Source organism: Eretmochelys imbricata, chromosome 19, assembly GCF_965152235.1.
Source record: "Eretmochelys imbricata isolate rEreImb1 chromosome 19, rEreImb1.hap1, whole genome shotgun sequence".
Classification (NCBI taxonomy): Eukaryota; Metazoa; Chordata; order Testudines; family Cheloniidae; genus Eretmochelys; species Eretmochelys imbricata.
This window is the reverse complement of record NC_135590.1, coordinates 17,428,476-17,455,450: the sequence shown is the minus strand read 5'-3', so window position 1 is coordinate 17,455,450 and position 26,975 is coordinate 17,428,476.

Below are 26,975 nucleotides of genomic sequence, written 5' to 3'. Positions count from 1 at the left end.
TCCTTCTTCCCTTTTTTAAAGATTGGCACTACATTAGCCTTTTTCCAGTCATCCGGGACTTCCCCGGTTCGCCACGAGTTTTCAAAGATAATGGCCAATGGCTCTGCAATCACAGCCGCCAATTCCTTCAGCACTCTCGGATGCAACTCGTCCGGCCCCATGGACTTGTGCACGTCCAGCTTTTCTAAATAGTCCCTAACCACCTCTATCTCCACAGAGGGCTGGCCATCTCTTCCCCATTTTGTGATGCCCAGCGTAGCAGTCTGGGAGCTGACCTTGTTAGTGAAAACAGAGGCAAAAAAAGCATTGAGTACATTAGCTTTTTCCACATCCTCTGTCACTAGGTTGCCTCCCTCATTCAGTAAGGGTCCCACACTTTCCTTGGCTTTCTTCTTGTTGCCAACATACCTGAAGAAACCCTTCTTGTTATTCTTGACATCTCTTGCTAGCTGCAGCTCCAGGTGCGATTTGGCCCTCCTGATTTCATTCCTACATGCCCGAGCAATATTTTTATACTCTTCCCTGGTCATATGTCCAACCTTCCACTTCTTGTAAGCTTCTTTTTTATGTTTAAGATCCGCTAGGATTTCACCGTTAAGCCAAGCCGGTCGCCTGCCATATTTACTATTCTTTCGACTCATCGGGATGGTTTGTCCCTGTAACCTCAACAGGGATTCCTTGAAATACAGCCAGCTCTCCTGGACTCCTTTCCCCTTCAAGTTAGTCCCCCAGGGGATCCTGGCCATCCGTTCCCTGAGGGAGTCGAAGTCTGCTTTCCTGAAGTCCAGGGTCCGTATCCTGCTGCTTACCTTTCTTCCCTGCGTCAGGATCCTGGGTCAACCTGCTGAATCCCAGAACCTGGCAATCTTCTTCATCACCTCCCTCATTGCCAGGGACAGCAACCATCTTGGAGGCCTGCAGATAATGGAGCAGCCTCATGCAACTCCCCTGTGAGATAGGGGGGATGGCGTGACCCTGGTAAACCAGGTGCCAGCTCTTGCCAAGGCTGTAGGTGTCAGCTGAGCGCTCACAGGCCGTAGCTGGGCACCAGACCAGCTCACCGGTATGTTAGTAATGTTCAGTCAGGTGTGAGACATGTAAGGACGTGTCTAGTGTTTAGACTCTATAAAATGCTTGTAAGTTGCTGCCGGCATTAATCTTACCTGTAATGTCTGTGTCCCAGGCTATAAGGTAATTTGTAAGTTTTGCTTTATAACTGTAAAATGCCTGCTCTGAACTTGTGAACCCAGGCAGGCGGAGTGGTTCTCCCACCCATCAAGGACCATCACAACTGAGCGGGCCATTCGGAAACCTCGGGGTACGAAGGCTGGGTTAATGGCCCTCTCACAGCTGTGATGGTGCCGCATGCAAGTACGCTGGTCCCACCAACTTCAGTTCTGGAAGAAGGAAATAAAGGGTTTGTCTGCACGTATGGCACTCTCCCGCCGACATAGCGCTGTCCACACTGGTCCTTCTGTCTGTGTAACTTATGTCGGTCTGGGGGGTGGTTTAGTCACACCGCTGACTGACAAAGGTTTTACCAGTAAAAGTGCTGGTGCAGACATAGCCTACATCCCTTTGCTGCTTGGACTCTCCGAGGGCTGGAGCTAGGAAACGGAAGCAGAGATCACTAGGGTCAACCTGGGTTAGCCCTGAGAGACATTCAGTGCTGACAGATTACAACATACCACCAGGGTGTCTGCCCTGCTTTTTGACAGTGGCTCTTCCCATGGCAGCCGCTTTAGATGCTATGGGCCCTGATGCTCTGAATTCCAGCTCTGAAAGCAAGTGACCGGAAGCCGTCTGGGAGCCCCCGGACTTGCCTGCACTTGGGAATCTACCCCGGAATTGCTTCTGGTACATTTTCAAGTGTAAATGAGCCCTAAGTTTTGTGCTCACACGTTTACTGTTAACAGGCGTTTTCAACCAGTGCCTCCAGATAAAAACAACGGGGGCTTGGCTGAACTCCCTGTCTGGGAGGATAGCAGATCACAAATTGAATATAAGCCAACTATGTAATGCAGTTGCCAAAAAGGCGAATATCATTCTGGGGTGTATTGACAGGAGTGTCATGTGTAACACATGGGAGGTAACTGCCTTGCTCTGCTCAGCACTGGTGAGGCCTCCGCTTGAGTACTGTGTCCAGTTTGGGGCACCATGCTTAAAGAAGGATGTGGACAAATTAGAGAGTCCCGAGGAGAGCAACAAAACTGATCAAAGGTTTAGAAAACCTGGTCTGTGAGGAAAGGTTAAATAAACTGAGCACATTTAGTCTTGAGAAACGAAGAATGAGAGGGAGGGGCTGTCATGGAGTGTGGGGGAGTCCAGGCCCTGCACCCCTCTTCCTGGGATTCACTGAGACTCTCAGCCAGCCAGTAAAACAGAAGGTTTATTGGACCACAGGAACACAGTCCAAAACAGAGCTTGTGGGTACACCCAGGATGCCTCAGTCAAGTCCTTCTGGGGGAGCAGGGAGCTTAGACCCCAACCCTGGGGTTCCCTGTGTTCCTCCACCCAGCCCCAAACTGAAAACTAAAACCCACCCAGCAGGTTCCCTGCTGCAGTCTCCGTCCACATTCCTGGCAGAGGTTTCACCTCCTCCTCCCCCTCCTGGCTCAGGTGACAGGCTCTCAGGTCTCCCCTCCCCAGGGCACATTCCCAGGTCAACACTCCCCCCTCCCTGCTGAGTCACATCGTCACAGGAGCTGATAACCGTCTTCAAATAGGTTACAGTCAGCCCTAAAGAGGGTAGTGATCCGTTGTTCTCCATGCCCATGCTGGTGCCACACTAAGGGCTTAAACTGTTTCCCAGGAATATTCACCAGAATTAACGTCTGATTCTATTTGACCTGGGCCTGCAGGACTTTCATGGTGGCTCCCCACAAAAGTTCCACTCAGGCAGTTTACGTGTGAATTGGGTATGTCTACACTACAAAATTAGGTTGAATTCATAGAAGTCGGTTTTGTAGAAAGCATTTTTATACAGTCGATTGGGTGTCCCCCCCCCACAAATGCTCTAAGTGCATGTAGTCGGCATGTAGTCGGCGGAGTGCGTCCACAGTACCGAGGCAAGCATCGACTTCCGGAGCGTTGCACTGTGGGTGGCTATCCCACAGTTCCCGCAGTCTTGGCCGCCCATTGGAATTCTGAGTAGAAATCCCAATGCCTGATGGGGCAAAAACATTGTCACAGGTGGTTCTGGGTACATATCGTCAGGCCCCTCTTCCCTCCCTCCCTCCATGAAACCAACGGCAGACAATCGTTTCGCGCCTTCTTTCCTGGGTTACCCATGCAGATGCCATATCACGGCAAGCATGGAGCCCGCTCAGCTCACCATCACCGTATGTCTCCTGGATGCTGGCAGACGAGGTACTGCATTGCTACACAGCAGCCGCTCATTGCCTTTTGGCAGCAGACAGTGCAGTATGACTGGTAGCTGTTGTCGCCGTAGTCCGGGGTGCTCTTTTAGCCAGCCTCAGTGAGGGCGGTCAGGGGTGCCTGGGCAGACATGGGAGTGACTCAGCCAGGTCATTTCCCTTTTAAGTTTTGTCTCATGGCAATTCAGTCCTGCCGGTAGTCATACTGCACCGTCTTCTAATGAGCAGCCAGGAGACGACGATGGCCAGCAGTCGTACTGCACCGTCTGCTGCCAGCAAGATGTATAAAGATAGATGAAGTGGATCAAAACAAGAAATAGACCAGATTTGTTTTGTATTCATTTGCTTCCCCCCTCCCTCCCTCCCTCCATGAAATCAACAGCCTGCTAAACCCAGGGTTTTGAGTTCTATCCTTGAGGGGGCCATTCTGTTTCTCCTTGATGCAAAGCCCTCCCCTTTGTTGATTTTAATTCCCTGTAAGCCAACCCTGTAAGCCATGTTGTCAGTCGCCCCTCCCTCCGTCAGAGCAATGGCAGACAATCGTTTCGCGCCATTTTTCAGTGCAGACGCCATAGCACTGGGAACATGGAGCCCGCTCAGACCAGCGCGGCAATTAGGAGCACTATAAACACCGTGCGCGTTATCCAGCAGGATATGCAGAACCATAACCTGCAAGAAAAGCGAAACCAGGCGAGGAGGAGGTGACTGCAGTGCGGTGACGAGAGTGATGAAGACATGGACATAGACGTCTCACAAAGTACAGGCCCCTGCAATGTGCACTTCATGGTGTCAGTTGGGCAGGTTCACGGCGTGGAACGCTGATTCTGGGCCCGGGAAACAAGCACAGACTGGTGGGACTGCATAGTGTTGCAGGTCTGGGACGATTCCCAGTGGCTGCAAAGCTTTCGTATGCGTAAGGGCACTTTCATGGAACTTTGTGACTTGCGTTCCCCTGCCCTTATTGAGGGTCTGCCGGTTTGGTGGGAGAGATCACTCACGCAGGGCCGGGCAGCAGAATTCGGCTTGCAGGCAGCCATGGTAAGCCACAGTCTTTTGGCTTCTTGAACCTTCGTAACATGTGGGAATGGTTTCAAACATCAGCGCCCTCATTTCCCATACGAAGTAGCTGTTGGGTTGGCCATTAACAATGGGTTGGCAATTTAAAAGGAGGGGCTGCGGTTTCTGGGTTCACGTGCAGCAGAAACCCAACTAACCTCCCCCCAGCACCACGCACCCACCCAATTCTCTGGGATGATGACTTCACCTCTCCCCCCACCACGTGGCTAACAGCGGGGAAGATTTCTGTTCAGCCACAGGCAAACAGCCCAGCAGGAATGGGCACCTCTGAATGTCTGCTTACTAAAACCACCCTATTTCAACCAGGTGACCATGAATGATATCACTCTCCTGAGGGTAACATGGAGAGATAAAGAACAGATGTTGTTTGAATACCAGCTAACACCGGGACCACACACTGCAATGCTTTGTTCTGCAATGATTCTCGACTACGTGCTACTGGCCTGGCGTGGTAAAGTGTCCTCCTGAAGGTTGAAACAGCAGACTGGACTTCTACATAGAGTGCTTCCGCCGACGTGCACGGGCTGAAATTGTGGAAAAGCAGCATCACTTGCCCCATAACCTCAGCCATGCGGAACGCAATGCCATCCACAGCCTCAGAAACAACTCTGACATCATAATCAAAAAGGCTGACAAAGGAGGTGCTGTTGTCATCATGAATAGGTCGGAATATGAACAAGAGGCTGCTCGGCAGCTCTCCAACACGAGTTTCTACAAGCCATTACCCTATGATCCCACTGAGAGTTACCAAAAGCAACTACAGCATTTGCTCAAGAAACTTCCTGAAAAAGCACAAGATCAAATCCGCACAGACACACCCCTGGAACCCCGACCTGGGATATTCTATCTACTACCCAAGATCCATAAACCTGGAACTCCTGGGCGCCCCATCATTTCAGGCATTGGCACCCTGACAGCAGGATTGTCTGGCTATGTAGACTCCCTCCTCAGGCCCTACGCTACCAGCACTCCCAGCTACCTTCGAGACACCACTGACTTCCTGAGGAAACTTCAATCCATCGGTGATCTTCCTGATAACACCATCCTGGCCACTATGGCTGTAGAAGCCCTCTACACCAACATTCCACACAAAGATGGACTACAAGCCGTCAGGAACACTATCCCCGATAATGTCACGGCTAACCTGGTGGCTGAACTTTGTGACTTTGTCCTTACCCATAACTATTTCACATTTGGGGACAATGTATACCTTCAGATCAGCGGCACTGCTATGGGTACCCGCATGGCCCCACAGTATGCCAACATTTTTATGGCTGATTTAGAACAACGCTTCCTCAGCTCTCGTCCCCTAAAGCCCCTACTCTACTTGCGCTATATTGATGACATCTTCATCATCTGGACCCATGGAAAAGAAGCCCTTGAGGAATTCCACCACGATTTCAACAATTTCCATCCCACCACCAACCTCAGCCTGGTCCAGTCCACACAAGAGATCCACTTCCTGGACACTACAGTGCTAATAAACAATGGTCACATAAACACCACCCTATACCGGAAACCTACTGACCGCTATTCCTACCTGCATGCCTCCAGCTTTCACCCTGACCACACCACACGATCCATCGTCTACAGCCAACCTCTGCGATACAACCGCATTTGCTCCAACCCCTCAGACAGAGACAAACACCTACAAGATCTCTGTCAAGCTTTCTTACAACTACAATACCCACCTGCAGAAGTAAAGAAACAGATTGATAGAGCCAGAAGAGTTCCCAGAAGTTACCTACTACAGGACAGGCCTAACAAAGAAAATAACAGAACGCCACTAGCCGTCACCTTCAGCCCCCAACTAAAACCCCTCCAACGCATTATTAAGGATCTACAACCTATCCTAAAGGATGACCCAACACTCTCACAAATCTTGGGAGACAGGCCAGTCCTTGCCTACAGACAGCCCCGCAACCTGAAGCAAATACTCACCAACAACCACATACCACACAACAGAACCACTAACCCAGGAACTTATCCTTGCAACAAAGCCCGTTGCCAATTGTGCCCACATATCTATTCAGGGGACACCATCACAGGGCCTAATAACATCAGCCACACTATCAGAGGCTCGTTCACCTGCACATCCACCAATGTGATTTATGCCATCATGTGCCAGCAATGCCCCTCTGCCATGTACATTGGTCAAACTGGACAGTCTCTACGTAAAAGAATAAATGGACACAAATCAGATGTCAAGAATTATAACATTCATAAACCAGTCGGAGAACACTTCAATCTCTCTGGTCACGCAATCACAGACATGAAGGTCGCTATCTTAAAACAAAAAAACTTCAAATCCAGACTCCAGCGAGAAACTGCTGAATTGGAATTCATTTGCAAATTGGATACTATTAATTTAGGCTTAAATAGAGACTGGGAGTGGCTAAGTCATTATGCAAGGTAGCCTATTTCCTCTTGTTTTTTCCTACCCCCCCCCCCAGATGTTCTGGTTTAACTTGGATTTAAACTTGGAGAATGGTCAGTTTGGATGAGCTATTACCAGCAGGAGAGTGAGTTTGTGTGTGTATGGGGGTGGGTTTTTGGAGGGGGGTGAGGGAGTGAGAGAACCTGGATTTGTGCAGGAAATGGCCTAACTTGATTATCATGCACATTGTGTAAAGAGTTGTCACTTTGGATGGGCTATCACCAGCAGGAGAGTGAATTTGTGTGCGGGGGTGGAGGGTGAGAAAACCTGGATTTGTGCTGGAAATGGCCTAACCTGATGATTACTTTAGATAAGCTATTACCAGCAGGACAGTGGGGTGGGAGGTGGTATTGTTTCATATTCTCTGTGTATATATAAAGTCTGCTGCAGTTTCCACGGTATGTATCTGATGAAGTGAGCTGTAGCTCACGAAAGCTCATGCTCAAATAAATTGGTTAGTCTCTAAGGTGCCACAAGTACTCCTTTTCTTTTTGCGAATACAGACTAACACGGCTGTTACTCTGAAACCTGTCCTACCATGGAGGACGGAATGAGGCTGCCCTCCCCAGAAACCTTTTGCAAAGGCTTTGGGAGTATATCCAGGAGAGCTTTATGGAGATATCCCTGGAGGATTTCCACTCCATCCCCAGACACATTAACAGACTTTTCCAGTAGCTGTACTGGCCGCGAATGCCAGGGCAAATTAATCATTAAACACGCTTGAACATGCTTTACAAAAGGTACACTCATTAGAGGTCCCTCCTCCACCTTCAGGGTCCAGGAGCTCACCTTGGGTGGGTTCGGGGGGTACTGGGTCCAGGTCCAGAGTGATAAACAGATCCTGGCTGTTGGGAAAACTGGTTTCTCTGCTTCCTTGGTGTGAGCTATCTACAACCTCCTCCTCCTCATCATCATCTTCCTTGTCTCCAAAACCGGTTTCTGTGTTGCCTCCCACTCCTTGGACGGAGTCAAAGCGCAGGGTTGGGGTAGTGGTGGCTGCATCCCCTCGAATGGCATGCAGCTCATCATAGAAGCAGCGTGTCTGGGGCTCTGAACCGGAGCGGCCGTTTGCCTCTCTGGTTTTTGGTAGGCTTCCTGAGCTCCTTAATTTTCACGTGGCACTGTTGTGGGTCCCTGTTATAGCCTCTGTCCTTCATGCGATTGGAGATTTTTTCAAATATTTTGGCATTTCGTCTTTTCGAATGGAGTTCTGCCGGCACGGATTCGTCTCCCCATACAGCGATCAGATCTTGTACCTTCCGTTCGGTTCATGCTGGAGCTCTTCGGTGATTCTGGGCCTGCATGGTCTCCTGAGATGATGAGCTCTGCATGGTGACCTGTGCAGGTGAACTCGCCACGCTGGCCAAACAGGAAATGAGATTCAAAAGTTCCCGGGCCTTTTCTTGTCTACCTGGCCAGTGCATCTGAGTTGAGAGCACTGTCCAGAGCGGTCACAACTGAGCACTCTGGGATAGCTCCTGGAGTCCAATACCCTCCAATTGCGTCCACAGTACTCCAAATTCACCCCTGCAAGGCTGATTTCAGCACTAATCCCCTTGTCGGGGGTGGACTAAAGAAATCGATTTTAAGAGCCCTTTAAGTCGAAAAAAAGGGCTTTGTAATGTTAACGGGTGCAGGGTTAAATAGAGGTAATGCTGCTAAATTCGACCTCAACTCCTTGTGTAGACCAGGCCTTAGGCCCCAGTCCTGCTCCCATTGAGATAAATGGTAATACTCCCCTAAACGTTACTGGTGCTGGCTCAGGCCACGTAAGAGCAAACTCTCCACTCACTCTGTCTCACTTCCAGTAACTTGATCGTAAGAGCTACATGCTTCCAGTTGGGGAACAGAACCAATGCCATGTGACCAATCCATCCAATCAAAGCTAACGCGGATGGAACTCAAATGCTGGTGAAGAATTGTTTCTGAACAAGCTACTGGCTAAGGAACACAGGGGTATGAAATAGTGAGGGAGTGACTCTGAGTGACAGTAACGGCAGTAGAATAGTCACGGGAGTTGAGAGACAAGGAGGTGAAAGCTACGGACTTGGTTATTGTGCCCAGCTCTGCTCTGAAGTTGGAACTGCCACCCTGGGCCTTTCCTCGTCCCACGGAGAAAAAGGACACAGAGATTCTGACGCGTGCCCTTCTCCAGTCTTCTGGGACTTTGCCATTCCTGCATGAGTTACCAAAGATGATTGCTAATGGTTCTGAGATTGCTTCAGCTAGTTCCTTAAATACCTGAGGGGGGATTTTGTCAGGCCCTGCTAACTTGCATATATCTAACTTATCTAAGTATTCTTTAAATGTTTTTTTTCCGATTCTCGCTTAATTGTGTTTAAGCATCTGGTCACAATTAACCTTTTTAGAGAAGACTGAAGCGAAATAGGCATGAAACACCTCAGGCTTCCATTATGAGCTCTCCTGCCCCACTTAGCAGAGGGCCTGCACTTCCCTTCATCTTTCTTTTGCTCCTAATGTATTTATAGAACCTCTTCTTCTGACTGGCTTTTTGTCTCTTGCTAGGTGTAACTAATTTTGTGCCTTACCCTTTCTGATTTTGTCCCTGCATTCTGGTGTTAGTCTTTTGCACACCTCCTTAGCAATTTGTCCATGTTTCTACTTTTTGTAGGATTCCTTTTTGATGTTCAGGTCTTTAAAGAGCTCCATATTGGCCTTACTATTCTTCCTGTCTTTCCTTTGCAGCTGAATGGTTTGCTGTTGTGCCTTTAATATTATCTCTTTGAGAAACCACCAGCCCCTGAACTCCTTTTTCCCTTAGATTTTCTTCTCATGGGGCCTTACCTACCAGTTCTCAGAGTGTGTTAAAGTCCATTGTCCTTATTCTGCTGCTCTCGCTCTTTCTTTTCCTTAGAATCATGAAATCTATCATGGTCACTTTCACAGAAATTGTTTTAAACTTTCAGATTCGCAACCAATTCCTGCCTGTTAGTCAGAATCAAATCGGAAATGGCTGTCCCTGATTACTTCCTCTACTTTCTGAAACAAGACGTTGTCCCCAGTACATTCCAAGAACTTACTGGACCTTTTGTGTTTTCCCATGTTACTTTTCCCACAGATGCCAGGTAGTTAAAGAGCCCATTACTACCCAGTCTTCCGTTGTGACTGTTTCTGTTCCTTGTTCTACAAATAACACATTCACATCCTCTTCCTGATTTGACCCCACCATGGTGTCACCCCTGTTTTTTCCTCCTATTTTCTTTACCCAGATGCTTTCAACTGATCTGCCTTTCATCTCCTTCTGGCCTTCAGAACAAGCGTATATATCCTTGGTGTATAATGCAACTCCTCCTCCCTTTGTGCCCTGCCTGTCCTTCCTGAACAGCTATACCCCCATCCCACTATTCCAGTCATCAGACTTAGCCTACCACGTCTCTGTGAGGCCAATTAATCCAGAATTTAGCATGTATATTAAGAATTCCTGTTCTTCCTGTTTATTCCCCATACTCCTTACATCCTTACTTCATGTCATATCATTGGGGACATGCAGGATAAGGGGGACAGCTTACATAGTAAATATGAAAGACACAAGTGTGCTGGGAAATGGAGTGATTGTACCGGATTAAAATCGCTGTTATTGTGGAATAGAATATGCACAAGGGGAGTGACACCGGCACAGCTATAATTATACTGTTCTAGTTCTACTGGGCACTTTTCCTGCATAGATGGAGTAATGCCACTTCTTAGGGTGGAAAGATTTTGAGTAGCAGAGGAGCCTTGAGGCTGGGAAATGGAACCCTGGTCACCTCTCCAGAGGTGCTGTACTGGGATGAGCCTCTGTGATATGGTGGCCAGAGTGCTAAGTGTTTCAAACAAGGAAGCGCTGGGCAAACCCTCCGGAATGTGACCACCCCCAGGCAACCAGCCCAGCTGCCCCCATTTGTGAAGCGGGAGTCAGGTGTTTTGTTACTGGCTCTGCATTGCAAATAACCATTGGCATGTGCACATCTGGCAGTCACGGAGAACTCTGGTTGCACTCTCCGCTGGAATAAAGGCTGCACTATGCAGTGTATTGAACAGTTTCACCGAGCACCTGCAGGAGGTTAAGTTCTTGTGAGCCCATCCCAGAGTGACATAAAAGCCACAACCCTATCAGTGAACAGGGCAGGACAGGGCCCTCTGTTAGTTTCTGGACGCTAAGGGGCAGGGCAGGAATCACTGAGACAGGCCCTGAAAAGGAGAAGCAGAGATGTTTCATCTCATCTGTTTGGGCCCCAACGAGCTTGTAAATGTATGGCTCTAGCCTAGGCCTTGCTTATGCACCTATCACCACGGCATCTAGGCAGTGCGTAGTCTCACCGCTCCCACCATGGCCCTGCCTCCTGTTCAAAGTGTAACCCTTCTGCCCGTCAGAGTTGGCAGCAACAAGGGCCGGGTTCAATATTTAGGGGATCCATTCCAATAACACAATGCAAAACCGGCTCGAGCCCCCACCCAGTGACCTGGGACAAATATATACCACCCCCGCTGGGCGCCTCCAAGAGGCAATACTTCCCCTCTCACAAGCACAGAGTCTGAGTGTAGCAAAAAGCCTTTTAATAACAGAGAGAAACAATGTGGCATTATGTTGGGGAAACACCACCAACAGGATTCATAACACAACCCATGAGCAAAAAACCCACCCCAAGCAAATTGGGGCATGCCCTTTCCCTTTGGTTCTTGAGTCCAGCAACCCCAAATCACACAAAGTCCCAAAAGTCCAATGACCCAAAAGTCTCTGTCCCTGGTCAGGGCAGCCCCAGAGTTGGAAAGTTTATCTGCAGAGCTTTACCTCCCAACCTTGGTGGAGATGGGGGTGGTGGTAAGAGGCACCTTACATGATCTGAAGGTGACCGCCCAACAGCTCCATAGGCCTTCGCTCCGCTCCACCAGCCGCCCCACAAACTCCTTCGCTCAGCTCCACAGCCCACCAGCAGCTCCTGCCATCCCACGAACTGCTCCGCATCCCACCAGCAGCTCCCGCCATCCTATGAACTGCTCCACCAGCCTGTCCACAAGGCACTCCAGCCCTCCCACAAACTGCTCCACAATAGATCTTCAGGCTCTCCCACTACTTAATACAACACTCAGTGATTTCAGCTCTTTAGTGAATTCAGCTTGTAGTAGGGGAGCCTCAGTGCTGGTGCACCATTAGCCCAAAGTGAGCTCAGCAGCCTGTAACTAGACTCCTAATGAAATCAAAAGTAGCTCTGATACTCCACAGTGGAGAGAGGAGGAAGTGCAATTAGCATGTAAGGCCCTCACCAAGGGGCCCATACCATCAACTATTAATACTTATCCCCAGCCTCTCTCAGTTCACAGAGTTTTGGAACCCATGACCCTTGCCTAGCAAGTGCTACTTAGTTGATGGTGAGTCCCTCCATCATAACAAAAGGCCAAGTACAGTTCCCATAATCAGGATAATAACAATTTATTCTTCCTGCCCCCATAACAGAGACACTGGGGATCCCCCAGCAGCCAAAGTGACCATTTGGGCAGCTATGGCCTCATTCTAGGTGGGGTGGGTGTGCTTATGCAAATGAGATCAGTCCCTGAAGTTCTTTTTCACAACTTGCCACACCTCACCACCAGATGTCAGGGTGGAGCTCATGCTGACACTGCTTACAAAAGGTTACAGCATTTGGGTTCCTCCAGGCCCAGTGCTATTCTGGGGCCAGTGGCGAAGCTGCATGGTGTCTGCTTTCCGGACTGGTTTTTGAACACTGCCTCCCTCGGAAGCTTGGCCACCGGGGGCTGGAGGCATATCTGCCCTAGCAGATGCCATTGCCAGGTGCATTCTTCCTGAAGTGATGCCGTCCAGGATGCTGTCTCCTGGTTGTAGATGTACCTTTGAATATAGGTGGGCAGAAGGGGGCTTGTCATGCCCAGCATCCAACCATCTTTAACAGCTGTTAGCCAGTCCTGCAGCCCCCACCACCTTCTATCTGTGAGGCCAGGTCTGGTCTCTCCATTCATCTCTCTTTTTGTTTTCCAGGGGCTCTGGAGAGCCTGGGGACTATTTATGTGGCTGGAGAAGTGGCCAGGATGATCTGCATTCTTGGCTGGTGGTGGACACTGGGAAGGTACCAGACCCTCTGTTATTTCAGCCCCAGGAGTGGAGGCAGGAAGAAAGCCCACACAACACAGACACTGAGACAGTTGGGTGTCCTTGGGCTCCTGCTGAGACTGCTTTGCCCAGGTCAGCTCCAGCCACTTGAGGCCCCTGGGGAACAGTGCCTCACCCGTAAGAAGTTTCAGCAAACCAATGGCACATCCCAAGGAGCAATGAACTATCCAGGAAGAGAAAGGGTCAGACTCGGACCCCTCCCTTTCCCATGGCCCTAGTCTCCCACACCCCTTTATTTACCAGCACCCCTGATCTGCACTATGCACGCTTCATTTTCTAACACACTGAGCATCTGTGCCAGCCGGCTCATGGAATTCAGCTCTGCTTCCCTAGAATTCCCCCCGCCATTTAAACTGAGCACAGCAATCCTCGTCTCTTCCTGTCCTGAGCCGGCATGTGGCATTATCATGCTGTGTCAAACAGCTGTTCTCACTAGAGGTGGCTGATTTTTCCACGGGGGGTGGGGTGGGGTGGGGAGGTGTGTTCACTAGATGCTACGGGGGTCCTGAGAATGAAAGGTTCTCTGCACATATCAGTCATTAGCTGAGAATACTGTAATGTAGGCAGCACTGGCTACTATGGTAGTAGGTAGATAACTAGATAGACAGGTAGATAGACATGCCCTGGTTCCGCTTGTGTAAGGTATTCAGTGATCCGCCTGCCCAGTAGCACAGGGGTCAGTTCTCGTCAGAGTAGGATAGAGACAGGGAAAACCAAAACTTCGTACAGAAGCAGCATCAGTAGGGGATGGGGAGCTGTGTGGGTGGGGAAGACAGAGAGTGTACAGCAGCAGCCACCAGAGCAAACAGTGCTTTATTTAATCTCCTGGATAAAAAGGAATACTGAAACCGGGTTCTTAAGATGAGGTGCCTTCATCTCGCTGTGCAGCGTTTGATCACATCAGATGGTTTACAAGGAGGTGTACGCTTGAATTATCATGAGAGGAGGCAATGGAGCTGAAGATCGGCAGAAGACTTCCCTCATGGTGGCCTGAATTCATGGTCGAAGTTTGCAACCAGGGAAAAGTAAAAAGGGAACTGTGCGAAGCCATCGGAGCAGAACTGCTGTCAGGAGTGAGGATGGGGCACTGGGGCCTCCCCTGCGCTCTCCAGCGAAGTTTGAGTGCGTCCAAAGAGTTGGAAGCTTCTCCGGAGTCTCCAAAGCTGTGAATCAGGACTGGGAATCTTGCAGGAACAGCCTTCTCCCCAGATTTCCAGCTCTCCCTGTCCTGGAGGGGAATTCTGCCAAAAGGGCAGTTATCATGGTCGCCCTGACTGCAGTCTGGAAGAGAGAAACCCTTTCCAAATAGTTCAGGTCCTTAAAACCAGAGACAGGCTCAAAGCAAAACCCAGCACCTAAATGAGAGGGGTGGAGGGGAGAACGGGACCCAGATCTCAGTTACCCTAGGTGGTGGGGACAGCAGGACCTGGATCTCAGTGACTTTGGCTGGTGGGGAGAGCAGGATCCGAATCCGAGTGACCTTTGATGTTGGGAGCAGCAGCATCTGGATCCAAATGATCCCATGTGATGGGGACAACAGGATCCAGATCAGAACTGGAACTTTGCAGCATCTCATCTGTAGAGAAGATCTGTGTTGAGCCTGGTTTTGAAATAGGCAAAGGTTCTGGCAGGGGCAGGACTTTTTCTAACCCAGTTCCCCTTCTGTCCATTCCTTCTGTCCTGAGCTGGGTACGAGAATGGAGAGTGCGCTTGAGACTCGTCAAAGCCCGCTCTGTGTGCATGCTTGTTTAGCAATAGAGCAAGTGCCATTTCCAGAGCCTCATTAGCATTTGCATTGTTGCATGGCTGTCTAAGAGAAGTAACAGCTAAGCAAGCCAGTCAGATCTTGCTAATTTGCATGTTAATGAAGCCCACAATATGCAGCATAGAGAGACTGGCAACGAGACCTAGAATTGATAGATCTATACATGCAGCCTGTATATGCTTTAGAGCCACAGTGAACACTGTAGACAGACACACAGATGGTTAGAGAGACAGACAAACAGATGGTTATAGAGAGACATGCTGGATGCAGGGAGAAATCTCTCTCTGCAGAGAGGGATAGAAAAGGGCTAGATAGAGGGGAGGAAGAGACAATAGGCAGCCTGATAGAAAATATCAGTGGAGAGACAGATTAGTCAAGGGTTGTGCACATGCTTGGAAATAAGAATCTCTTCCCCATTTAAAAAAAATAGACGTGTGCATAATCACTTCCACAGAGCACAAGCCCCAATGGGGCTTGATTTACTTCCCTGTATGGAAGGATGCTGCATTCCATGGCTGCAGATGGGAAAACCCGATAGGACAGGGGCCAACTGGCTGGGTAGACGCATTGGCTGGGTTACTGATCTGCAAAGGGAGAGGGGGCAAGGGCTCGTCCCAGACTTAGAGTGGTGTCTGCCCAGGGCAGAGGGGTTTGTCACCCCTGTTTCCAGGGGTTTGTACATCAGCTAAAATGTTACACAAAGGGGCTTGGCCCCGGAGAAATTTTTGCTTCTGAGATAATAAACTGTGAACTCTCACCCTGTCATTGGACCTGCAACAACTGACATAACAGACACACAGCAGTGATTGTTTGGGGAGCTGCTCTGAGAGGTCTCCTGAGCGAGGTACCCGCAGCCCAGCTCGTTGGTGCCAGGGACACCAGCAACTTGAAAACCATATTTGCACCTGAGAACCGGGTGTTTGCAGAACAGCAGCCTTCTCGGTTAAGGGGCTGGCCCATGATCAAATGGGAAGTCTGTGGCATAGCATGGAACTGAACTTGGCTTTCCCCTCCTAGGCCAGGCCCCTAACCACTGGGCAATCCTTCCCCTGAGTGTGGCCTCTGCTGGTATTTACCGAGTACCAGACATTCCTGTCCATGCAGGGAGCTGTCACACACACTCCCACCACAGGGAGCTGGGTCCAGTATTGTTCTGTAAGGTGGCCTCCCCCCACCCCTTCCACGTCTTACTGGCTGGTCTGTCCAGCTGGTGAGCTCACAAGGGTGTTTAAAAAGAGCAGGTGTGGCACCAGGAGAGGAACTAAGACCCACTTTGGGGCTAGTATGTGATTATCAGCCCAGCTTGCAATGTGCGGGTGACCAGTCCATAGCCTTTGTTTTCTGAGTGCTGTGGGCAGTGACAGCAGCGATGGTGGTCTCAGAACTGCTGCAGCCTGTCACACGGGGACTCTCACACTGTGCTCTCTCCTGGAGGCTTTACTTTTGTTCTTTCTGGTTTGGCTGTTGTTCCTTAATCTAGAATAAAAGCTGTTTACACAGAGCGCATGAGTTGTTATTTGGGTCACAGTAGTGCCTTAGAGGCCCAGGTCAGGCATCACACCCCCATTGTGCTAGGTAGTGTATGAAGAACAAAAAGCTGGGCCCTATTCCAAAGAGCTCACAATCGATGTAGGAAACCAGGGACAGCTAACAGCTACAGCAGACAGATGGGGGGTGGGGGGTGGGGGGGCGATGACAAGAAAACAGTGAAATAATTATGATAAATTGTGGACTTTTTTCTGGACACAGAGCCAGCAACAGTATCACCAACTCCAAATGGTCAAAAAGCATGAGATCAGCTTAAAAATCATGGGAGCTTAATAAAAAAAAAAAGGAAAGAAACTCGGGCTGTGTTCTTTGGATCTGCTGCCTGGTTTCTGAGCTTTCAGGCTCACTTGCTTCATGTTTAAAGCTTTTCTTTGCAATCGCAGAGACTAGAATCGTACTGTTTTCCCAAGGGAAGCTAAAATTCTTGTGCAATCTCTTAATTCCAGGAGCCTGTGTTTTAAGATGAACACCAAACATCGTGAGATTTGTAATCAGACTGTGAGAGCTGGTGACACCGTGGCAAATACGCCACTCAAAGCGCTGAACCCGGTAGGATGGCTGGGACCAAACTTTGTGAAGTCTTTTCCATTTCTAAATTCTAGGGGAGGGATCCCCCCCATGTCTCCCTAGCTCTGCCTCTCTTTGCAGCAGCCTCGGTGCACAGGGGCCATACAAAATCCAGAGGCAGCTCCTGGCACAAGCCCTGTGTTGAGCCGTGGTGGGCCCCTCTATGCTGGGGCCCCCGAGAGCCCCAGTGTTGGGGGTGCGCTGCGTGTGGTTCATGGGGAAGTGTGGCTTTAGCACACACTGCTATGACCTGTCTGGTTTACTCTGCAAGGCTGTAGCAAGGGGGCATGGCCTCTCTCCCAGATGGATGCGGTGAGGTGGACGGCAGATGCAGGACACCCACTCCCCACCCCGCCGGAAGCAGAGGGGTGGGACAGGAACCAGAAATATAAAAGGCGGCCCCCCCAGCTCAGCTGGAGACGAGCCGCTGGAGAAGGATGTCTCCCCACGCTGCTGGAGCTCGGAGCCAACAGTGGCTGCTACAGTGCCAGAGACCTGGAGGGAGTGCCGGAGCTGCCAATGACTGGAGCCACCCAGGAGCTGTTGGGGCTGCCACTAGCTGTTTACCCCAGCAAGACGAATGACGACCCGGGTGCCCCCGAACGGGAGCGTAGGACGTAGCCCAGCGACGCCGAATATATGTTGGCTGTGTTGCTGACTGACAGCTGGCCAGCATGTTGCAGCCGGATTCCCTGCTGACCCGGTGGTGGACCACTCTGCCACTGTTAGGGCCTTGGGCTGGGACATGGTGGAGTCGGCTGGGCTCAGGTCCCCCTACCCCCTGCAACCCTCTTGTGGGGGGCAGGCTCCCCACTCTTGGCCAAGAAGTCTGCATTTGTCAGTGGTCCACCAGAGCCAGAACCCCCAACTGTTTGCTGCCCACCCTGCCTGGGGCCGGGGCTGAAAAACTTTACTGCTCTGTCCTGACTACAGACCAGAGTCCCCAACCCTTTAGGGCCCCGCCCTGCCTGAGGACCTGGGCTCTGAGGTTACAGACTGCTCTCCCTGCCAAGTGGCGGAGGCCCTGGTCCTAATTCCCTCCCTGAACTGTGCCCCTCCAGAGGCATCATAGCAAGGGGTCGTGGCCTCACATCCAGACAGACGAGGGACAGCTGCGACTGCCCTACTAAGCCATAGACAGGCCTGGGGAGGCTGCTGTAACTTAGAGCAGCCCCAGGACTGCCTGAGTTCTGTCAGGAGCCACTTCAGCCCCGGAAGCAGCTCAAACCTGGGAGGGTGCAAAGGCAGCTGTGCTGAGCCTCCCCACGGATTATGCCTCCCCACGTGTGGCTGAGGATTCTACAATTCCCTCGCAAGCTGGCTCTGCTCAGCTTTTCGTCATTAATGCTTGTAAAGTGCTTTGAAATCCATGGCTGGAAGAGCCTATAGAAATGCAAAGCCTTATCGATTAATGACAATTATTACTGTCCATGCCCTTGCCTTGGCTTGCCAGTTCTGCTACCCAGTGCACTCCCTCGCACCAGCTACTGCACTGCGTGATCAGGGCCACTTCATATCATCAAGGTGATGCCTTAAAAATTCTTCTTTATTATGCATGGAATGTTTGTATGCAGCACGTACAGTCTCGCGGAGCTGCTCCAGCTGGAATCAATGGGTGTGGATGAGAGAACAACGAGCTGTTAGTGGGTAATCACCATGCACCACAATACAGGAATTCTGGTCTAAGAATCTCTTTAAGGGGTCTGTTTAGAAGAGCTCGTCCCCTGGCTCTTTCTTCTGAGTGTTACAGGGGGGTCCTGCAAGCCGTCTGGGTGACACCCTGCCCTGTGGCTCTTATCCCCAAGAAAGGACAAAAGCAGTCAATATGATACTCAGAAGAGACAGGTAGGGAAAGGGGCTGAATTAAAACCTGGATCCAAACAGCCCCAGCCTGTGTGTGTGTGTGTGTGTGTGTGTGTGTGTGTGAGAGAGAGAGAGAGAGAGAGAGAGAGAGAGAAAGAGAGTGTCCATCTCCAATAAATGTATAATAATTCACCATCCAACTCATCCCCTACTGCCCGAGGAGTCTGCCACTCTGAAGTTCTCACCCTGGCTCTGATTCTGACTCCTCCTGTGGCCAATAAGGTGTGTGCCTCAGTTTCCCTATCTGTACAATGCGGATGATAATTGTCAGGCCCCGATCCTGTGATCAGATCCATGCTAGTGGGACCCCAATGAGTCACTTACCTCAGCGGGCCCCTGGAGGTGAATGAATCTTCACTAAGTGCATTAAAGGTGAACAGTGTGGATTATCATCATTCTAAAGAAATCTAAGGGCCATGCTTCATGGCCAAGATTTTCAGAAGGGACAAATGATTCCTGAGGTCTCTACATTTGGGTGTCCACTTGACAGTCTTAAAGTGGCCTGATTTTCAGAGGGTGACTGCTCAGCACTTTCTGAAAATTAGGACTTGGGCACCCACATGTAGAGGTAAGAAGAATCATTCGTCCCATCTGTCACGCTGTCTGGAGTGGTTCACAACCTCAGGCCAGACTGACAAAAGCAGGGCAGATATCCCAAGCTGATGGTGTGTTCTATAAATAGATGTCACCAGTCCAGTAACAAATGTGAGCTCCTGGATCACTGTGACAGTCTCACCATGGAGTCACAGACAGTCCCCTTGGGCACTCCAGCCAGTCTGCCTGCCACCCAGGCAAGCTAGACTGAGAGATAGCTGGTTGCCATACTCCAAAGATCACAAAAGATTCAGGTTGCTTCCAGTCCCAAGAGACCAGTCACTTATCCCAGGTCAGTTTGTACCTTAGATCTCACACCAAAGACAACACTGGTAGCCATCCTATAGCAAACTGACTAAGGATTTATTAACTAGGGAAAAAATGAGAGAGTTATTTACAGGTTAAAGCAGGCAACATATAAGCACAATGAGTTACAGTCTATGGCTCCCAAAGGTGACACAGATGTAGGAATCTGTCAGCACTGACTGTCTTTTACAGTTAACCCAGTTTGATGCTGGGGATCTCTGCTTCTGTTTCCTAGCTCCAGCCCTTGGGAGAGTCTAAACAGCAAAGAGAGAGCCATTTCTTCTTGTGAGCATGGTTGCATGCCCTTCCCGCAAAGTTCAAATCGATGGGACAAGCGCTCCTGCACACAACTTCTTCATGAGTGGACAGTGCAATCAACAAAGTTTTTCTCCTACAGTGGCCAATTTAGTTGTGATAGTCTTCTTGATGGGCAGGGGAGCCACTCCTCCTGCCTAGGGTCACAAGTTCAGAGCAGGCATTTTTACAATTATGAAGCCAAATTACTGATACCTTATGACATGGGATACAGACATTACCAGTGAGAATGATGCCGACAGCAACTTACAAGCATTTTACAGCATCTAAACATTAAACACATCCTTACACATTTCACACACGTCTTGAACAATATTAAGATACAGGTGAGCTGGTCTTTTTCCCGGCTATGAATCTGACAGTGCTCAGCTGACGCCTACAGCCTTGGCAAGAGCTGGCACCTGGTCTATCAGGCGACATTGGGCAGGGTAGAGGGCCATCTAGCACAGAGGTTTTTAAACAGATTTCTCCCTTCCCCTGTGAGCAGCTTCCGTCTGCAGGATGCTCTATTGTATGAGCTGCTGGCTCTCTCAGCCAGAAGGCATGGGTGTTCAGTAATCCCTCCAGCACCATCAACCCATGGCCATTTACAGCAATTGGCTCATGTATTCCCCACATGTCAGCCTAGATTGTGGAATGTTTCCATCTTCATTTCAGAGGGAAGGCAGGTCACTGGCAGGATTGCTTTCGGTGTGTGTGTATGTGTGTGTGTGTGTGTGTATAGAGGTGGGGGCTCAAGGGTCCTGGCTATCAGAGGTGCCAGCTGAAGAACAAATATTAGCCCACAACACCCGCGTTTTTCACTGACCCACTACTTTTTGAGTGGTTTCTTAACTACATTTCAGACACACAAACAGAGTCAACAAATGTAGATAACACGCTGAAGAAGGCCCACGTGGGACCAAGCTCAGCCTGCGTGTAAGTGGGTCACTTATCCCAAGGCTCACTTTGGCCCGTAGTATGGAATTACCATTTCCCACCGATTAAGACTTTTGTGTACACGGGAGGGGGCAGTCAGAGCAGGTGACTGAGCTCTGTTGTCAGCTCTGACACTGCCCTGCTGGTTGACCTTGGCCAAGTCAATTCTCCACTCCTGCTTCAGTTTCTCCATTTGTAATATTAGAATGATCAGTATTAATTGTGTTCCTGTAGTACTGAGATCAGGGTCCCATTGCACTAGGTGCTGCAAAAATGCAGGGTAAGAGAGAGTCCTGCTCCAAAGAATGTACAACCTGAATAGACAAATTGTGGGAGGAGACACAGAGGTGAAGTGACTGTCCCAAGGTCTCTCAGCAGATAAGTGTCAGAGCCAAGGATGAACCCTGGTGTCCTCACTTCTAATTAAGATTGTTGAGACCATGTGGTGGATAATCAGCTAAACATGAACTCCTGTGGCCAAAAGTGTGAATGCGATCCTGGGATGCATAAATAGGGGAATCTTGAGTCTGAGTAGACAGGTTATTCGACCTCTGTATTTGACACTGGTGTGACCACTGCTGGAATCCTGTGTCCAGTTCTGGTGTCCACAATTCAAGAAGGTTGCTGATAAACTGAAGAGGGTTCAGAGAAGAGCCATGAAAATGATGAAATGATTAGAAAATATTCCTTATAATGATAGACTAAAGGAGCACAATCTATTTAGATTAACAAAGAGAAGGTTAAGGGGTGACTTGATCACAGTCTATAAATACCTATATGTGAAACATACTAAATAGTGGGCTCTTTAATCTAGCAGAGAAAAGTCTAACCTGATCCAAAGGCTGGAAGTTGAAGTAAGACAAATTTAGCCTGGAAATAAGGTGTAAAATTTTGACAGGAGGGGAATTAACAACTGGAACAATTTACCAGGCTCGTGGTGGATTCTCCATCACTGACAGTTTTTAAATCCAGATTGGATGTTTGTATAAAAGCTCGGTGCTAGGGGTTATTTTGGGGCAGTTCTCAGCCTGTGCTAAACAGGAGATCAGCCTGGATGATCACAGTGGTCCCTTGGAATCTATGACTCTGTGCTGCCTCTGTGATAAACCTCATCTATTTCATATGATTTCAGTAATAAAGATGTGTCGAGTGCATGGAGATCCTTAGAGGCTCATTGCTAATGTAAGCATTGAGCTACAGGGTTACAGGATGGATCCAGACATTTTTGTATGTCCACCTCTCATTTTGAATTGTTAATTAACTGATTATTGATTAGGATTAATATAGCCCTCTTGGTGCATGTGACATTTTACAGGGCAAGAAAAAGAGAAGGGCCCTGATTCTTCTCTCATTTCCATGAGTGTAAAGCCATTGGTCTCCCAGAGGGACTCCTGATTTACACAAATGTAAATGAAAGAACTGTTAGCCCTATGGCCAACTCTTCATGATTGTCCTGGAATCTCCAGGAATTAAAGATCAGTCTTTAATTAAAGATTATGTCATATAATGAAACCTCCAGAAATATGGCCAACCAAAATTGGCAACCCTACCTGTCCCAAGAGTTTGACACTGCCAATCAGACCAGTAACTTACACCTCTGACAGATGAGGCCAATAAGGGCACGGGGCTCCCACAATGACTGGGGTAACTGTCTGCTAAGTGATGGTACTGCTAATGTGTCCCACTGCTGTGGGCACAGCACACAGAGAAGTTAGATTAAAAATATCACTACTCTTGCCAGCAGGGTGACTGTAACACGACTTTATGTCTTAGAAATCAGATCAATGCCACAGAAGACCCCCAAAACAGAGAGAGACAAAGCAGGCTGCTCCCTAAACCCGAGAGGCTGAACTCACCCCACCATCCCCTACACTGCCTTTGCCGCCTTTCTGTTGCCAGGTCCAGCTAGCACAGTTCCCTACAGACCCCACAGCCTGCATGTAGGACAAGGAAAACCCCAAGAAATGTAAAGTGATAGCTTACCATTTTAACACAGTTTTCAATACACCGCATTCACCATCCTCTCTCCTCCTTTCTCCTCAGCCTCCACGCCCAGATCCACAGCACACCCCTGGCTTTTCCCCACAGCAATTTCCAGACTCTCAGAGTGGAAGGGGTGTGGGGCTGGGGAATGGGGAATAGGTGTGCATCACGGAGAGAATGCTCCCCTGTGCTGGGGGAATCTCTCCTTTCACTTCCCAGGAGTTGCTCTGTCTTAAGGGGGCAGGGACCCTTGCTTCTGCTCAGGGATTCTGTTCGGAGCAGGGATGGTGAAGCTGGCTCCGCTCACCCCTGGCTGGCTCACGCCACTGGATTTGCAGCAGAAGCAGCGTGACATGGGGCAGGCACAGTCTGGTTCTGGGGCAGCCTGGGGCAGCCTGTCCGGCTTTGTTCCACATGGCTCTGTTTGTCATGAGGCCAACCTACTACAAGTCGGGAAAGCCCAGGAATGGTGCACCCAGTTCTGGGTCAGCCTGGGGGCAGCCCAGCCCAGTCCAGATCCAGCCTGGTTTGGCTTTCTTGGGCAGGGGCTGACCCAGGCAGAGATGGCTTCTTCTGGATCTGTCTGATGCCAGGGCAATCTAGTCTGGTTTCGCTCAGCACAGGGCCAGCTGGAGCCAGGCTGATCTCCGATTTGAGCCGGGTCTTGAAGAGACAGGGGAAGACAGTGAACATACAGGGGGTCTGAGCTGCAAAGTTCCCCTTCAAACTCCAACTTCCCTCTCATTCCAAATTCACAGATCCAGGGGCCCAAGCCTTGGAGTTTGGCTCCTGATCCCAAGCCCGGGGATGTGGTGGGGTGAAAGGGGGACATCTGGTGAGCAGAAGCCCAGCTGAGTTACACTGTGGTTTGTCCAGCCAGAGATGGACTAGCAATGGGGCAGCCCTCTGATCCCCAAGCCTTGACATAAAAAGCTCCCCCGCCCCTCCAGGTTATCCACTGAGTGGATCGTTCCAGTGCTGCAATCCCTGGCAGCGGGGGCAGCTTGTTCTGGGAGGCTGCTGAGCTGCTCTTGGGCCCAGGTTGACCTGGCTGCAGGGCAGTGCTAATGGCCTGCATTGGGGCTGCTGGAGCAGGCCAGCAGAGGGAAGGGTTAAGTGAGATTCCGAGGCTCTGACATTTTGCTAATGTGCTGTGTTAATTGATTCGCTCATTTCCATTTGTTCCTGTTAAAGAGAGACAGATGAGAGTGATCCTGCCGCGCAGTCACTTGGCAGGGAGCATCTCCGCTGAGTGCAGATGTGCTCCTGGCTCATCTATTACCATCAGGTCTCCAGGCTACTCTGAGTGGAGCCACTTTTCCAAGGCTCTGGAAAGGCGCGAGGGGCTGGGGCCATGAATCCTGGCTCCCAGTGGCCATGGGCTGCCCTCATCACAGACCCACTGGACCCACCGCACAGAGAGCCCCGGATGCAGGCAGGAGGGGAAGGAGGCAGGTGCTGCCACGGCTGATGAGCTGGTGCTGGGGAAGGAGTTGCTGGAGTTGGGAGGAAAGATGGAGCTGGGCAGGTGCAAGATGATGTGTTTGGAAAAGCAGTCCCAGAACAGAGCTATGCCATTTCCGGGACTCCCGGATTCCCCTCACCTGGAGTTTGCAAGGGCCTTAGGAGAGCAGTGCAGCCTCAGCCCCGACCCCAGGTCACTTACATGCCAGCAGCCTCTTTTGTGCTTCAGTTTCTCAGCTGTATGTGGGATAATGTCACCGTATCACTCTGGGAAGGTACTTGGACATCTACAGGTGCACAGCGCCACATGAGGGCTGAGAATTGTTATTGTTAACAAATGAAATACAGCGGCAACACTTGGCAGCTTTCGCTGCCAGATCTCAAAGTGCTTTGCACACTCTTCTAACCTGGGAAATCAGCATTGTGAGTCCCGCTTTTCCGATGGGGAAAGTAAGGCATTGAGCAGTTATAGGACTGACCCAAGGTTACCCAGGGAATCAGTGGAAAAGCTGAAGTAGAACCCAGGAGTCCTGGTGCCCAGTGCTGAGCTCTCACTGCTAAACAACACTCCCTGTGAAAGATACAGTAATCTTGTCAAAGATCCCCTTAGCCTCAAGTCAGGAGAGAAGCAGAGAGAATCTCTGTGTTGGGTCCTTCCAAGACATGAGGAGCTATACATGAATGAAGGCAGGCTGCATTCTGGCTGCCTGCACCTCGTCTGTCCAGTGACAATGAAGATTAGGGGCAAATTCTCAGTGGAGCAAACATCTTGCCTTCCCTTGTTTTGTCATATCTCAGTGTATAGACCAGGGTGTCCTAGCCCAAGCTCAATGGCTTCTCCCCTCTCTTAGACGGCTCTGTACATTCATGGTGCAGCTGGGAGCAGTGGTTAGAGCTGGTCGAATGTTTAACCAATGTGCGGGGGTTTTTTGGCCAACAAATGCATTTTGACAATATCAAAACATTTTGTGCAAACCGTTCAATTTCAATAACGTTTTCTATGGACAAAAACCCAAATTGAAATGTCAATGTTTGCTTGTGATGTCTACACTGAAACAATCAAACTTTGTCATAAAACACTGAGTGAAATCATTTCCCTGGAAACATTCTCAGAACTAAAACAGCATTTCCCCTGGCTCTCTGAGCAGCAGGGCCCTGCCTGGCACCATCCCTCCCTTGGCTTTCACCTCACACCAGCTGCTGGTTGGCTGGAGCCTCACTGCCCCGTGTTGGAGCTGGAGTGTTCAGCGTCTCTCTGCAGGAGAAGGCAGTAACTCCGAGTTCTCTTAGGACCAGTCAGTAGGATTCAGATTTCACAATTCTCAGAAGGCCCCTCAGGTCCTGCAAGCTCGAGGCTCAGAGCCCCGATGGGCGCACCCACTAAGAGGGGCTCCCAAGGTACGTTGAAGTTTGGGACAACTGGGACTGAATCGGTGTCGTGGAAAGGAGCAGGCAGGCTCCAGAGTGAGATGCAGAGCCCCAGGGACTGGAATGCAATGGGGAAACCTGGGCACAGGCCCGCACTAGGAAGCCCCCTGTGTGGGACTGTAAGGGCAGCCTGTGATGGGCTTGTCCCACAGGGTATCACAAACCCTGGGAGCCTGGTCAGCAGAGCTGCAGGTGTGAATTCCAGCTCGAGGAGATGTAGCCAGGCAAGCGCTGATCCAGCCAGTACGCTACAAACAGAGCGCGTGCCTATGGCAGTGCAAGGGGTGCGAGGGGCTAGCCACCCACCTGCACGCCTGCGGGCTCAGCCAGGATCGTGCTCCGGTGGCCAGCGCTGTCTGCTGCTTGCTTCACCATGGACACCCTTCTAGCTTTACTGCCCTAGCGCAATCAGAGCTCGCACAGGTACAGCCGCTTGAGCTGGAAATTACCCCGCCAGCTCCACTGTCCACATCCCCCCTGCGGATCCTGGCTCGGGGGGGAAAATCCTTTTGCAGTACTTAATGAAAAGCACCCTTCAATTCTGCATGGACTCCAGGCGGTAAATACACCTATTGCTTGCCCATTAATTACTTAGTGACTTGTCTAAGTGCCATGGCACCCACTCCCTGCAGGCCAGGTCAGCACTGAACTTGCTCCCCTCTCCCCGTGAAGGGCAAGGACCCCAAGCCATTCCTGAGCAGCTGTGAGACCTGGCTTCCTCTGTGCCAGCCGCCAGCCGGGGGACTCCTTCACAGGCACTGGAAAGGGCCGAGAATCCCTCGCACTTTTACATCGTGTTTTATGAGACACTATTAATGGAATGCTGGAGTCCCCAGTGCCCCTGGATGTTTGCCTTGTGGCCATGCCGCCAATATATAAAGTCAGTTATAAATGGCTTCAATACTGCAGAAAATACCGTCTCCGGAACAAAGGGAAAGGGATGTAAAGGAAAGCGGAGATAAGGGTGTGACAGGGTCTCCTGCAGGGAAGAAAGTGCAGAGCACAAATCCAGCAAATCCTCCCAATCTTTATGCTAGAGAAGGGCCCGAAGCTGAACCATGTCGTGTTTCAGGGGGTAGATTTAAAGGCCCAGCTCAGAGCCTGCCTCACAGTGTTGGTTCTGGGTGGCACCCATGCCTGGAAGGGCCTGTTCTCCAGGACTGGTGCAGATGGTGAAGCACTGAAGCAGGCAGCCATCCCAGCCTC